Here is a 13,003-nt window from a genome sequence, read left to right on the forward strand (position 1 = left end):
GCCTTGAAAAGAGGCATCGGTGTAAACACTGAAACCATCAGATCCTGACGGTAACGCCAAAACAGGTGCAGAAGTCAGAAGTCGACGAAGCTCCCTGAAACTATCTTCGCACTCAGATGACCACTCAAATGGGACATCCTTCCGAGTAAGCTGCGTCAATGGTCTAGCTATCTGAGAGAAATTCACGATGAAGCGACGATAATACCCCGCCAGACCTAGAAAACTACGAATCTCGGCCACTGTCGTCGGACGCGACCAATTCAGCACTGCCTCAATTTTGCTAGGATCCACAAAAACTCCTTCCTTGGAAATCACATGACCAAGGAATACTACACGATCAATCCAAAACTCGCACTTACTCAGGTTAGCATACAATTGCTTCTCGCGAAGAATTTGCAACACAATCCTCAAGTGATGGACATGCTCTTACACACTGTGAGAATAAATCAAGATATCGTCGATGAAAACCACAACAAACTGATCTAGAAAATCCCGAAAGACTCGGTTCATCAGATCCATGAACACCGCTGGCGCATTTGTCAAGCCGAATGGCATAACTAAAAATTTGTAACGCCCATATCGAGTACGAAATGCAGTCTTGGAAATATCATCATCTCTGACTCTCATCTGATGATAACCCGATCGCAAGTCAATCTTGGAGTAAACAGAAGTACCCTGAAGCTGATCGAACAAGTCATCAATACGAGGTAATGGATACTTGTTTTTGATCGTCACACGATTCAGCTGGCGATAATCAATACACAATCGCATCGATCCATCCTTTTTCTTGACAAACAAGACTGGAGCTCCCCAAGGTGAAACACTCGGGCGAATATAACCTTTATCAAGAAGATCCTGCAATTGCTGCTTCAATTTTCTCATCTCTGACGGAGCAAGACGATAGGGGGCACGAGAAATCGGTGTAGTCCCTGGCATTAACTCGATGCCAAATTCCACCTCTCTAATCGGAGGAAAACCAGGAATCTCATCTGGGAAAACATCAGGAAACTCACAAACCACTGGAATCTCATCTATACCAACACTACCTGTGGACGAATCAATCGCATAGATGAGGTAGCCTTCCCCGCCCGACTCTAAAGCACGACAGGCTTTCAGAGCAGATACCACTGGCATCGGAGGTCGCGCTCCCTCACCATAGAAAAACCAACTAGAGCTCTCAGTCGTATGAAACTGAACAAGCTTCTGGTAACAATCCACAGTAGCTCGGTAGGTAGTCAATAGGTCTATACCCAAAATACAATCAAAATCTTCCATCTCTAGGATCATAAGATTCGCAGTCAATTCGTTACCCTCAAAATCTAAGGAACAACCCATCACTAGACGCTTTGCTAACACCGAATGACCCATCGGAGTAGAAACGGAAAGAATGACGTCTAGAGAAATATACGGTAACTTATGACGCTTAACAAATCGTGCAGAAATGAAGGAATGTGATGCTCCGGTATCAATAAGAACAAAAGCAGGAATACCGTATAAACAAAAAGTACCTGCTATGACTCTCCCTGTCTCATCTGCAGCCTGATCCTGGTTCAGCGCAAATACCTGACCTTGGGCACGAGGTCGAAGGTTAGAACTACCCATTGCCTGACCCTGCATCCTCTGCTGAACAGTCGTCTGAGATCCGGAACCAGATCCACCTCGCAACTGAGGACAATTCTTCTTAAGATGACCCATCTCTCCACACTGAAAACAAGCTCCCGCGGCTGATCGGCACTGCTCCGATGGATGGTTCTTCCCACAATGCACACAAGAAACCTTCTTCTTACCAAACCGAAAAACACCGCTAGACCGAGATCCAGATCCAGAAGAAGAAGAACCTGACTTCTTGAAAGACTGAGATCGAGGGCTCAAAATACTCGGAGGTCTAGAAGAAAGAATAGACCTGCCACGCTGGAGACTGATCTCTGCCTGGCGACACCGGTTCACTAACCCATCATAAGAAGTAGGATTATCGCAGACAGTGACTCGATCAAAGATCTCCTGGTTAAGACCCTGAAGGAAATGGTCATACTTGGCCTCAGAACTGCCACTAATGTGAGGAGCAAAGGGTAACAACTCGAAGAACTTCTGCTGATATTCGTCAACAGATATACTACCCTGCTTAAGATTCAGAAGTTCAATCGTCTTTGCCTGGCGAAGGGCTGGAGGAAAATATAGCTGCATGAAAGCTGCACGGAAATCGGCCCAAGTCACCCTACCCTGAGACTGGACTATCGGCGCAGAAGTCGATCGCCACCACTTACGCGCACGGCCCTCGAGAAGAAAACTAAGGGTCTCCATCTGCTGCTCTTCGGTGCACTGGAATGCACGGAAACAACTCTCCATGCGCTCTAACCAATCCTCAGCATCAGCGGGAGTCTCACCACCGACTAAAGGCTTAGGCCCCATCTGAATGAAACGGTGCATCTCAAAACGCCTATGGCCATCACGACGATGACGATGTTCACGACGACGCCTACGATCGTCCTGGTCACCCCAACGACCTACACTCCCCTGACTACTCTCATCACCAAAGTGGTCAGCCATCGCTACAACAGAGAATGGGGAAAATGGTAAAATGGTCAACGAAAATCTCAAAACAGAATCTATATCCCAAAATCATATGCATGCTCTGATACCATAAATGTAGTGACCCGTTCCAGAATCACCTACTAATCGAGAACTAAGCATGCAATTAACTTAATTAAAAACAATCAGAGATAAAGGCGGAAAAAGTCAACAACTGATAAAATATACAACCCAAATGAAGTCCATAACAACTCAGAATAAAATACACGGTACAACCATATCGAATAGAATAGTACTGAAGAAATAACTTAACCGGCTACTCAACGTCCTCCTCCTCCTCCTCCTGAGCCATCCAACCTGAGGCCTGCCCCGTGGGAATGGGGTGTCCAAGATAAACAAAACCGAGGACGTGAGCGATAAGAACGCCCAGTACAAAAGCATGAGTATACAAGCCTATATGAAATGCACATGCTATGATATGATACCAGGGTAGTCAAGAAACAGGAGTCACAAAAGATCTCAATATGCTCAGTCTAGAGGCGCCAAGTGGATAGTGCCGCGCGGTACTCCTCTGGGTCACTGCATCCACTACAAGATCAGACGTGGACCTAAAATGTCCCGGATCACCGAAGCCCTCCGGACCCGTCGGCCACTGTGTACTCTCGGTGTCCATGCGTCCACAAGACAGGGCTGAGCGGCCCCACAAGATATAGTTTATCTCGAAAGAGATACAGCTCAACAATAAAGGCTATCTCGAAGGAGATACGGCTCAAGATGAAATGTAACATGCAGTAATAAATGTGACATAATAGCATGCATCATATGACATATATCAATGCACCAAATAATCATGCAACACATATAAGAATGTATACTCGACCAGGATATCTCGGATAGTACTTTCGTACCTCTAACCAGCAGATCCTAACAATCAGCCCTAGACTCACGCCTGCGTCCGCAGTCAGCCCACTGATGCCGCTAGCTCCCAGTTAGAGCACAGCTCCGCTACGAAACCAGTAGCTCCCTGCTAGTGCCTGAACCTCGGGAAAATACTAGAAACCTAACAGAAACGACTAAAACGCTCTGGAACACTCGGAATTGGCGAGTAACAAATGAAGCCTCGCGCCTCTATTTATAGCCAATGTTCGGACGCTCCGATCCACTTCGGAAGATCCGAACCGGTACACTTCGGACGATCCGAACCATGCATGTCTTCCACGAGTCCAGCCACCTGTCTCGGACGATCCGAACTCTGATCGGACGATCCGAACCTTGATCGGACGATCCGAACCCTGATCGGACGATCCGAATCCTGCATGTCTTCCACGGTTCCATCCACCTGTCTCGGACGTTCCGAATCCTGATCGGACGATCCGAACCCTGATCGGACGATCCGAACCCTGTTCGGTCCTTCCGATCCCACCGAAATATAATTAATCCAATAATTAACTCAAATTAGGCATCGGGATACTACAAAATAAGTGCATGTTAAGAGATATTATACAAGGAATTAGACATGATATGGCAAGAGAAATTCCAAATCCTACAATATTTATGCCAAAAATGTTGATGCTTAGATCTTAAGAGGCCTACAAGAAAATCTGGACGAAAATCCTTGACCTAAGCTAGCATAATCTCGAGAATAATCAAGGGCAGGAGGTTAGGAAATGAACCCCACGAAAATGGAAGAAAATAATCAGCATCAATGGCAAGGGGATTGGGGTCAAAAATATGGGATTTTATGCAAATTTTGTGCAAGATTTGAACACCATATTTAACACACTCCCCTTCACCTATAAATAGGCCACCACCCCTTTCATTCTCCTACCCCAAATTTCGAAATCCCCTTGCTGAGATTCACGAAAATTCAGCCACCCTCCCTAGTGAAGCTCTGCCAAATATCGTCACAAAGTTAGCCTAAAGATCGCGCCGAAGTGCCGCCGAGTGTAGAGCAAGGATCGACCCGTTCCGGAAGCTAAGCATCTACGTTTTTTAGCATCAATAATCATTGTAAGTGGGCTTGTGTTAAAGTTAAAAGTTTCGAATTTTATGCATAGGTGATTTTCGGTTTTGATAAAAACACCAGTCGAGTACAATTCGTTTTCTTCTACTTCTTGCATTGTAATACGATTTTAAACGCACTGTGAGGAGTCAACCGTATATGGGTGGGAATCCCAACCATGACGCACCCTTACGCGGTGGGGGATATAACCGCTATACGGCCTCGCCCCCTTAGAGGAGCAAAAATTAGGGACTGACGTCAGTAAACCATAGAAGGTCGATAAATTGCAGTGCTTGATATGTGTTTATGCATGGGTTACGAAAATTTTATGCAAGTCATGTGGTATTTTCGAAAATATACATGTTGTCTTTATTGTGCTCGATTTTCCCCCATTTGCTGAGTATTCCCAAATACTCACCCCCCTTACAACCCTTCCCAGATAAGCCCAAAGAACAGGTCGAGGACGAGGAGTCCGAACAATTCTTGTGATGGTGATGATTCAAGAGTCTAGATAGAGTTTAAGCTTATTATTGTTATTATGCAGTTTACGCTTCCGCATTGAATTCCGTCTTTTAAGTTATTTCGTTATTGTAAAGACAATCTTATTGAGATTATGATTTATAAACTGGATTCGGTTTAAACTGTGCTACGAAGGCTTGTCGTTTTAAATTGTGTGATTGTAAACGACGCCGGTGTCAACTCCGAGTTTCGGGGCGTGACAGTGCATAACTGAACTGATAATCACAGTAAAAATGTTTGCTCCTTGGAGCCCTGTAGTGAAATAACTGGTAAAATTTTCTGTTGAGATTATGTTTTACGCCTGTGGCCACTGCACTAAGCTGAACTGATCGGTAACTGGCTACCGGGGAGTCTGAAACTGAACTGAGGTGGCCGGTCACTGGCGACCGGGTGGTACCAAACTGAACTGAGCGGTCACTGGCGACCGTATAAAATAATATTCCCACAGAGTGAATGAACCACAAGCCATATCGCATAAATCTAAAAAATAATCATTTTCTGTTTAATGCACGTAAAATAATTAACTGGCATAATGAAAATTCCACTATATTTTACCAACTGGATTGGATTAGATCGTCCCCAGGCTCGCTGCAACCTAACTGTGTCATGAAAAATATGAAAATGCCTATACTTGCCCAAATTATGCAATTAAGTTCAAAAGATGCGACTATGACGCCTAATGACTTCGTATTTAATCATGACTCCGAACCAACCTAAACCGACACTGAACCGACGTATAGTCATGATTAAAATACTCTTAAAATACTGAAATGATGCACCTAAAATGATTAGGGTCGAAATCTAGGTGAAATGGAGGCCAAAACATGAAACGCTCTTTCGAGAGTCAATTTGGCACATCGCACCGTAAATTCTCGTACGACCTCAAAAATGAACCGAATCACAAACGGTCAAAAACATGACCTTCCCAACTCAAAGGGGCATCTTCCAGTCCAAGGCCATAGGCTAAAAGCCAACCGAGAACTCAAACGAGCCACCGAACCGTCACAACAACTTGCTGTAAAATTCCAGCAACTGTACCATCGCGTATCTTGTGTTGTTTTCGAGACTACCGGCCATTGGGGGCGTGAACCACCGACCAGAGACTCTTACCAACATCCCAAGGAATGATTTGAACCATGGCTAAGGGCCCTAGGCCAGCCACAATCCGCGTCACACCAAAACTCAACCGAAACTCCAACCGAGAACCAACGTGCATGCGTGTGTAGTGTTTTGCTTAGATCGATGTCTTGCGTCGTTCCAGTGGCCATTTGATTGACCATGGCACGATCTAGACATATAGGGGCATGGTATGAACCGTGGCTAAGGGCCATAGGCCAACCAAGATCCATACCAAGCAACCAAAACCGAAATACATATGCTGAAATTTGAAGGGGTCGAAGGGACATGGGGCTGTTCTTGCATTTTGATTAAAAACCGATGCACCATGGACCAAGCCACCAAAAGGGCGACTTAGTCACGTCTTAGACATGCTAGGGGAGTGATCTAACCATGGCTATAGGCCCTTGGGGCAGCCAAGATCAGATCCTTCCTCCTTGCCATCAAAACTGAAATTTCGAAACTCAAATGGACCAAATGAGAAGTTGCTGTCCATTTCTGAATTTCCAGCAATCAGGGGCTTGAACGAACGGACCAATCTGATCCTAATGCATCCTATTACGTGTATAGATGTCGCCTTGGGAGCCTGGAGTCGAACCAATCACCTGAAACTCACAAACCAAGAAAAACGTGAAGCTTGCCAAGGAATATCAAAAATTCTGCATGTGTTGTTTCAAAATGTTTTGACATGGATCTCAATTTTTGCTTGAATAAACATGATCATGTACTGAAAAATAAATGATAATATGACTTGATTGAGGTTTGAAAGAATCTAGACATGCCTGGTTGCGTTTCGAAATAAAATGAACGAAACGACGACGACGCGGCGCGGAGGAGATGGAGCGCTTCTTTCCTTTCCTCTTCTACTCGATTTTTCTCCCTTCACTTAGCTATGAGTCCCACAGTTTTCCTCTCTCAAAAACACTCTGAATTTCGTGACTAAGGGAGGGGATATGATGGTTAGGGGAGTGAGGGAGATGGGTGCAAAATATAGGGAAAGAATCAAGACCAAGTCTCTATTTTTTTGAATTTTGAATTGTGGCTTGCTATCAATTCTACTTGGAGGGATTATGGTGGTGCAATGACCGATTCTACATGCTCATCTAGACTAGGATAATGTTCTAACATTAATTAATTAAAGTTGATTACCAATAGAAAATGTTAGCATGCTAAAAGATGACAAAGAATTGATCAAATGATGAGTTGGCAAATGAATTATTTGATCAACAAAAAGGGGTGGCCGAAATTTAACAATTTAAAAGGGAAGGGAAAAATGTTATCTAGCTAGTAAATTTATAATCCTTAAAAGCCTCACTAATCCCTAATTAATTTAGTGAATTAACCCTTAATTATTGGAACTTAAATGAACTTATTTATTAATCACCTCAAGTAATTAAATTAAATCCTCAAAACATCCTTTTTAACTTAAATGAACTTACTTGCTAGCTAAATTAACTTCTGGAAATATTTCTCGAATCTTAAATTCTATCTCAAAACTCCAACTCCAGTCCGGCCTCACTGAAATAACTGAAAAATCAAACTACTGCATGAAACAATAAAATAATTAACTTCAAAGAAATGCATTAAAATAATCATGCAATGAAGTCAATTTAATTTTAAAAATCTAGAATTATGCATGGCTTATACGTAGACTGATTTACGGGTTCTACAGACCCAATTTGAGCCGAACGAGTGGCTCAATAATGGACAGTCAAACACATAACATTGAAATCTGGGCTCTGATACGATGTTAAGATTGAGACTTGAATCTAACTCAACCCCAAAAGCTAGCTAGTTCAAGGAGAGAAGATTGTCTAAGCCCATATATGCAACTCTCAGTTATTTTATCCAACCGACATGAGACAACTAACAATTGTCGGTCAATTTACAGTCCTAGTCCACTAATTTGTAGTTTTTTCGATTTTAATATTATTTTTATCGGAATGTTGACAAGACAATGAAAAATGATTACGTGACCTCATAAAATTATGACATGACGATATATATTACTGAAGTATCCGATATCACTTTAGCACTCTATTGAAAAAAAAAAACTAAAATTGAAAAAATGGGGCACAAATTCAGGACACAATCAAAAAAGTGGGGATCATACAAGTGGAAATTATAAGAACCTAATAATGAATTGTCCTCAAAATTTTTTTAGTGCATTCTGTTTTACCTTGAATCCTTCTTGTTAGGAGTAAATGTTTTAGCTATTATTGAATCAAATTTTAATCAAATATCACATAACAAACCTGAGGGAAAAAAAAAATCTAAAATAAATTAATTGAAGTCTGAGATAAATTTATCCGAACAAATTTCATTGTATATTGAACCATTTCTAAATAATAATTTATTTATAAAATCCCCAATTTTTATTTTCTTGCACAAAAAATTCGAAGATGTGGATCCACGTAAACGCCTTGTTCTTCGTATCTTGGATCGTACAATGAGTACCTGAAAATACCCAATTCAATTTTATTGTATTATATATCAATTCCGAAGCATGAAATTATTATTTATATTAATCCTATTTTTTTTATTAATTATCGAATCGCTTTTTTAATTTTTTTTCTTAATTATGAATGTTACTAGCTAAAAAATTATTATTAGCTAAAAAAATTTATTTTATTTTATTTTATGCCCACACAAATTATTATTAGCTAAAAAAATTTACTTTTCCAAAACAATTTTGAAGAGTTTCATGAAAAAATAAATGAAATTAATTTTAAATTAAAATTTCAGATATATTTTCGCATCTTAGAATGATGAGTTTTCACCTTTGGGTAGTAGGAGTAGAGCTTTGTCCAGCATTTCCCCATAGAAAAGAGCTCCGACTTCTAGTTTGATGTGGGTCATTACCAACTTCCCATATTATTTTCCTCTACAAAAATACAAATATATATATATATATATATATATATATATATATATATATATATATATATATATATATATATATATATATATATATATATTAAATATAATCAATTTATAAGATTTAAATTGATTAAATATGAATATGTGATGAATTACTTGAGTATTTAATTTTTTAAAAAACGAATTAAATGGAAATATTTAGAGTAGGTCTTTTGTGAGACGGTCTCACTAATCTTTATCTATGAGACGGGTCAACCCTACCGATATTCACAATAAAAAGTAATACTCTTAGCATAAAAAAATAATATTTTTTCATGGATGACCCAAATAAGAGATCCGTCTCACAAAATACGACCCGTGAGACCGTCTCACACAAATTTTTCCTAATATTTTAATGAATATTTGTTTATACAAACCTTCCCTCTTGAAGCTGGATCTAAGTTTCTGCTATCTGCCGCAATATTCATCAATGGATTTGGAGCCTCTTGCTGAATTCCCATAGAGCTAAAATAACACGACAAAAATATTATAATAAATCCAATACACAAACTATTATCTGTGGGGAAAATTATATAAAAACAATCATATAAGTTGTATAGATAGAGTTTCCGTCTTTTAATTAGTTCAAATTTGGTATTATATATTACAATAAAGTAGTCAAAGTTTTCGTAATATTACTGATTCAATGTCGAATATTGTTGATATATCAGATCAAATTTCAGAACTCCGATGAAAATCGGATTGAATATGAAAAAAATTATGGCATCAAGCCCAAATTATATTTTAGATTACCAAAAAACTATGTATCGACCTAATTACATAAACATTTTTTGAATTTCCTCACTATATATAGGGATTTTGTCTTTTGAAAAGAAGTTCAAATTTAAAACATAAATTTTCTCTTATAAAGGGTGAGTTTTGTCCCCTTCTTATATTCAGAAGTTAATGAAAATCCTATGATTTTTAAATATATTATTAAGATGTAGGTTTTATTTTTATTTAATATTTAGCATCTATCAGCTAGGGGAAAAAATTTAGAAATTGATAGTCAATAGAGATAATGTTTTCTTTCAATTATGAACATAATCTATTTAAAAAAATATACTTTCTTGACAAGTAATTTGTAATATTTGTTGATAGAATTAATATCGTTCATTACAAGATTAACCGGTCATTAATTAAATTTACCTAAATTGTGGGATTGGAGTTACTGGCGTCGTGGAGCTTGATGTTTGGTTCAATAAATCCAGATAGGACTGTTGTGCGTTGAGTACTTGAGCTAAGGATGAGTAATTAGCATCCAAAAACGTTTCAAATGGCATCTGCATTGCATGAACACATATCAAATAATCAACGTATGTTGAATCGAGAGGTTAAAAATGTTGAGGAAAATGAGGATAATTTCGAAATATTGATTGTCACTTCCTGAGCCCGGGCTCGCACCTGCGTAACTGCTGGAGCCATTCGGTATGGTGCTTTTGAGATTGGTGTAGCATTGGGCACTAGGTTAATCTCAAATTCCACTTCGCGATCAGGAAGTTCGCCCGGGAGTTCTTCAAGAAAGACATCCGGGAATTCTTGCACTACCGGAATCTCTTCTAGGGTAGGTGCAGTTTCTTGTTTTACCTCGCTTAACATGGCTAGGTAAACTTCTTCTCCACTTTTCATGGCTTTCCAAGTTTGAGAAGCAGAAAGAAGAGTCTTTCGTTCTTTGGTCTTGCCATGAAATGAAATTTTCTCTTGGCGTGGAGCTTGGATGGTTACCGTCTTTCCATGACAGTCTACTAAGGCATGATTCTTGGCTAACCAATCCATTCCAAGAATTACATCGAATTCCACCATGTTTAGTTGAATCAGGTTTGCCTTGAATTTCTGATCTTCTATGAGAACACTAATATCCCGATATAGAGTGCGAGTTTCTAAAATTCGATTTGCAGGAGTGGCTACTCTATATGGTTCTTCTAAGCTATCAGGCTTAGCTCCTAACCTCTTGGCAAATCTCTTAGACATGAATGAATGCGTAGCACCACAATCAAATAACACATAGGCAGGTATATTATTGATTAGAATGGTACCGGCTACGACATCTTTGGAGTTGTCAGCCTCTTCTTGAGTTATAGCCTAGACTCGAGCATTTGGCTTGTTCTCCTTAGGATTATTTGGAGTTGATCCTCCTACTGGTCCATTCCTTGGATCTGGAAGAGGACATTGAGCAATGCGATGGTCCATCTTTCCACAACGGAAACAAGCTCCAGAATTCCTACGATATTCACCCGTGTGTGTGAATCCGCAAGTTTGGCACTTGACTCCTTCTTTGTTGGATTGAGAAGAAGTGATTCCTTTGGATGGAGCACTAAATTGGTTGCTTGCAAACCTAGGCCTCTTGAATTGCTGGCCCGCTTGATACTGGCTTGACTGAGGACGTTTGAGTTTGTTCTCGCCTTCACGCCTCTTGATGTCATTCTCAGCGCTGATGGCGGCTCCCATCAATTCATCAAAACTATTGCGCTCGATCACGGCAAGGGCAGATTGAATATGGCTGTTCAATCCCTTCTTGAAGCGATGCATCTTCAAGGCTTCGTCTCCCATGATGGTTGGGGAGTAAGTTCCCAATGAGTGAAACTTAGATGAATACTCTACCACAGTCATGTTTGGTTCTTGAACCAAACTTTCAAATTCTAACAGCTTCTGCACTCGAACTGCTGTCGGAAAGTACTGCCTCAGGAATGCCTCTCGGAACCTTTGCCAAGTGATAGGTCCCGCCTCTAACATAGCTGGTGAGACTCCTTCCCACCATTTGGCAGCTTTATCGACAAGAAAAGGTGTAATTACCTCTACTCTGATCCTTTGGGGAACCTCAAGTAGTCGAAGATGATTTTCCACCTCTTTCATCCAATTCTGTCCGACCTCTGGATCGGTACTTCCATCGAAGTTAGGGACTCTTGCTCTTCGAAGAGCCTCGTAGTGCTGCTTAGTCCCGTTGTTCTGAGCTGGAGGTAGTGGCGGTGGCTGGTTAGCATTGGGGTTCACTAACCCTTGTAACGTGGTTGCCACAATCGTGGCTATCGCCATTAAATCCACTTGGCTGAGGCCAACTGCTGGTGGCTGTTGTTGTTGTTGTTGTTGTTGTTCATTCTCATCGTTGCGGTTGTTGTTACGGTTGTTGTAACGAGGATTGCGGTTGTTTCTAACTGGGCGTCCGCCCATTTCCTACAATTAAGAAAGTTCTAAGGTTGATAACAGAATAGAGACTAAACAAAAGAATCACAATGATTAAGTAATTGCTCCAAAAATTAAATATGAACCAATGGATAGAAATAATCTTTTATTGATTCCTCAAGAAAGTGCAATTACAAATGAACTTTGAAAATGAAATAGAAATGTAAATGGGACAAGTGTCACAAGACTACTAATTATGTTCTAATCTATCACTTCTCCCAAATCTAAATCCATATGATCCTCTTCAACTTCCTCTTCTTCTTCTTCGGGATCCTCCTCAGGTTCATCTTCATGGTTGGCTATTACTGCTTGTAGATGTTCAATATGACCATGCAGAACTGCATTCTGGTCGCTAAGAACTTCAACAGTACTCTGCAACTCATGAATTTGAGTATCGGTCTGCTCACTATACTGATTATGCTGGTGCACAAGTTGGTGATTCTGATCCTTGAGTATTTGGATCTTGTCAACTAGTGTGTCACGTAGCTCGATGAATTCTGCCACTGTCTCTTGGGATATTTCAAACTCTTCTTGAGTCTTCCTATTCCTCTCTTCTACTTCATGCAGATAGTGAGCATATCGTTGAACATCATTTCTCAAGTGTTCTGCTCAACGCTCTAATTCTTCTTTGTCCAGCTCTAGACAATAGTTATGTTGCTTGAGTTTCTCTAGCTTCCTTTCTAGGTTCTTAATGTAGCTACTCTGGTCAGCCATATTGTACATCCAAAAACATGAGAT

At 40.3% G+C, this 13,003-nt stretch overlaps 1 long non-coding RNA gene across 1 annotated transcript in view; it reads left to right on the forward strand.

Annotated features, from left to right (window-relative positions):
* Nucleotides 1-13,003, forward strand: part of LOC140807373 (uncharacterized) — a 51,874-nt gene that overhangs the window by 21,114 nt on the left and 17,757 nt on the right. The window lies entirely within an intron of this gene.

This window comes from Primulina eburnea, chromosome 12 (genome assembly GCF_022965805.1).
Source record: "Primulina eburnea isolate SZY01 chromosome 12, ASM2296580v1, whole genome shotgun sequence".
Classification (NCBI taxonomy): Eukaryota; Viridiplantae; Streptophyta; class Magnoliopsida; order Lamiales; family Gesneriaceae; genus Primulina; species Primulina eburnea.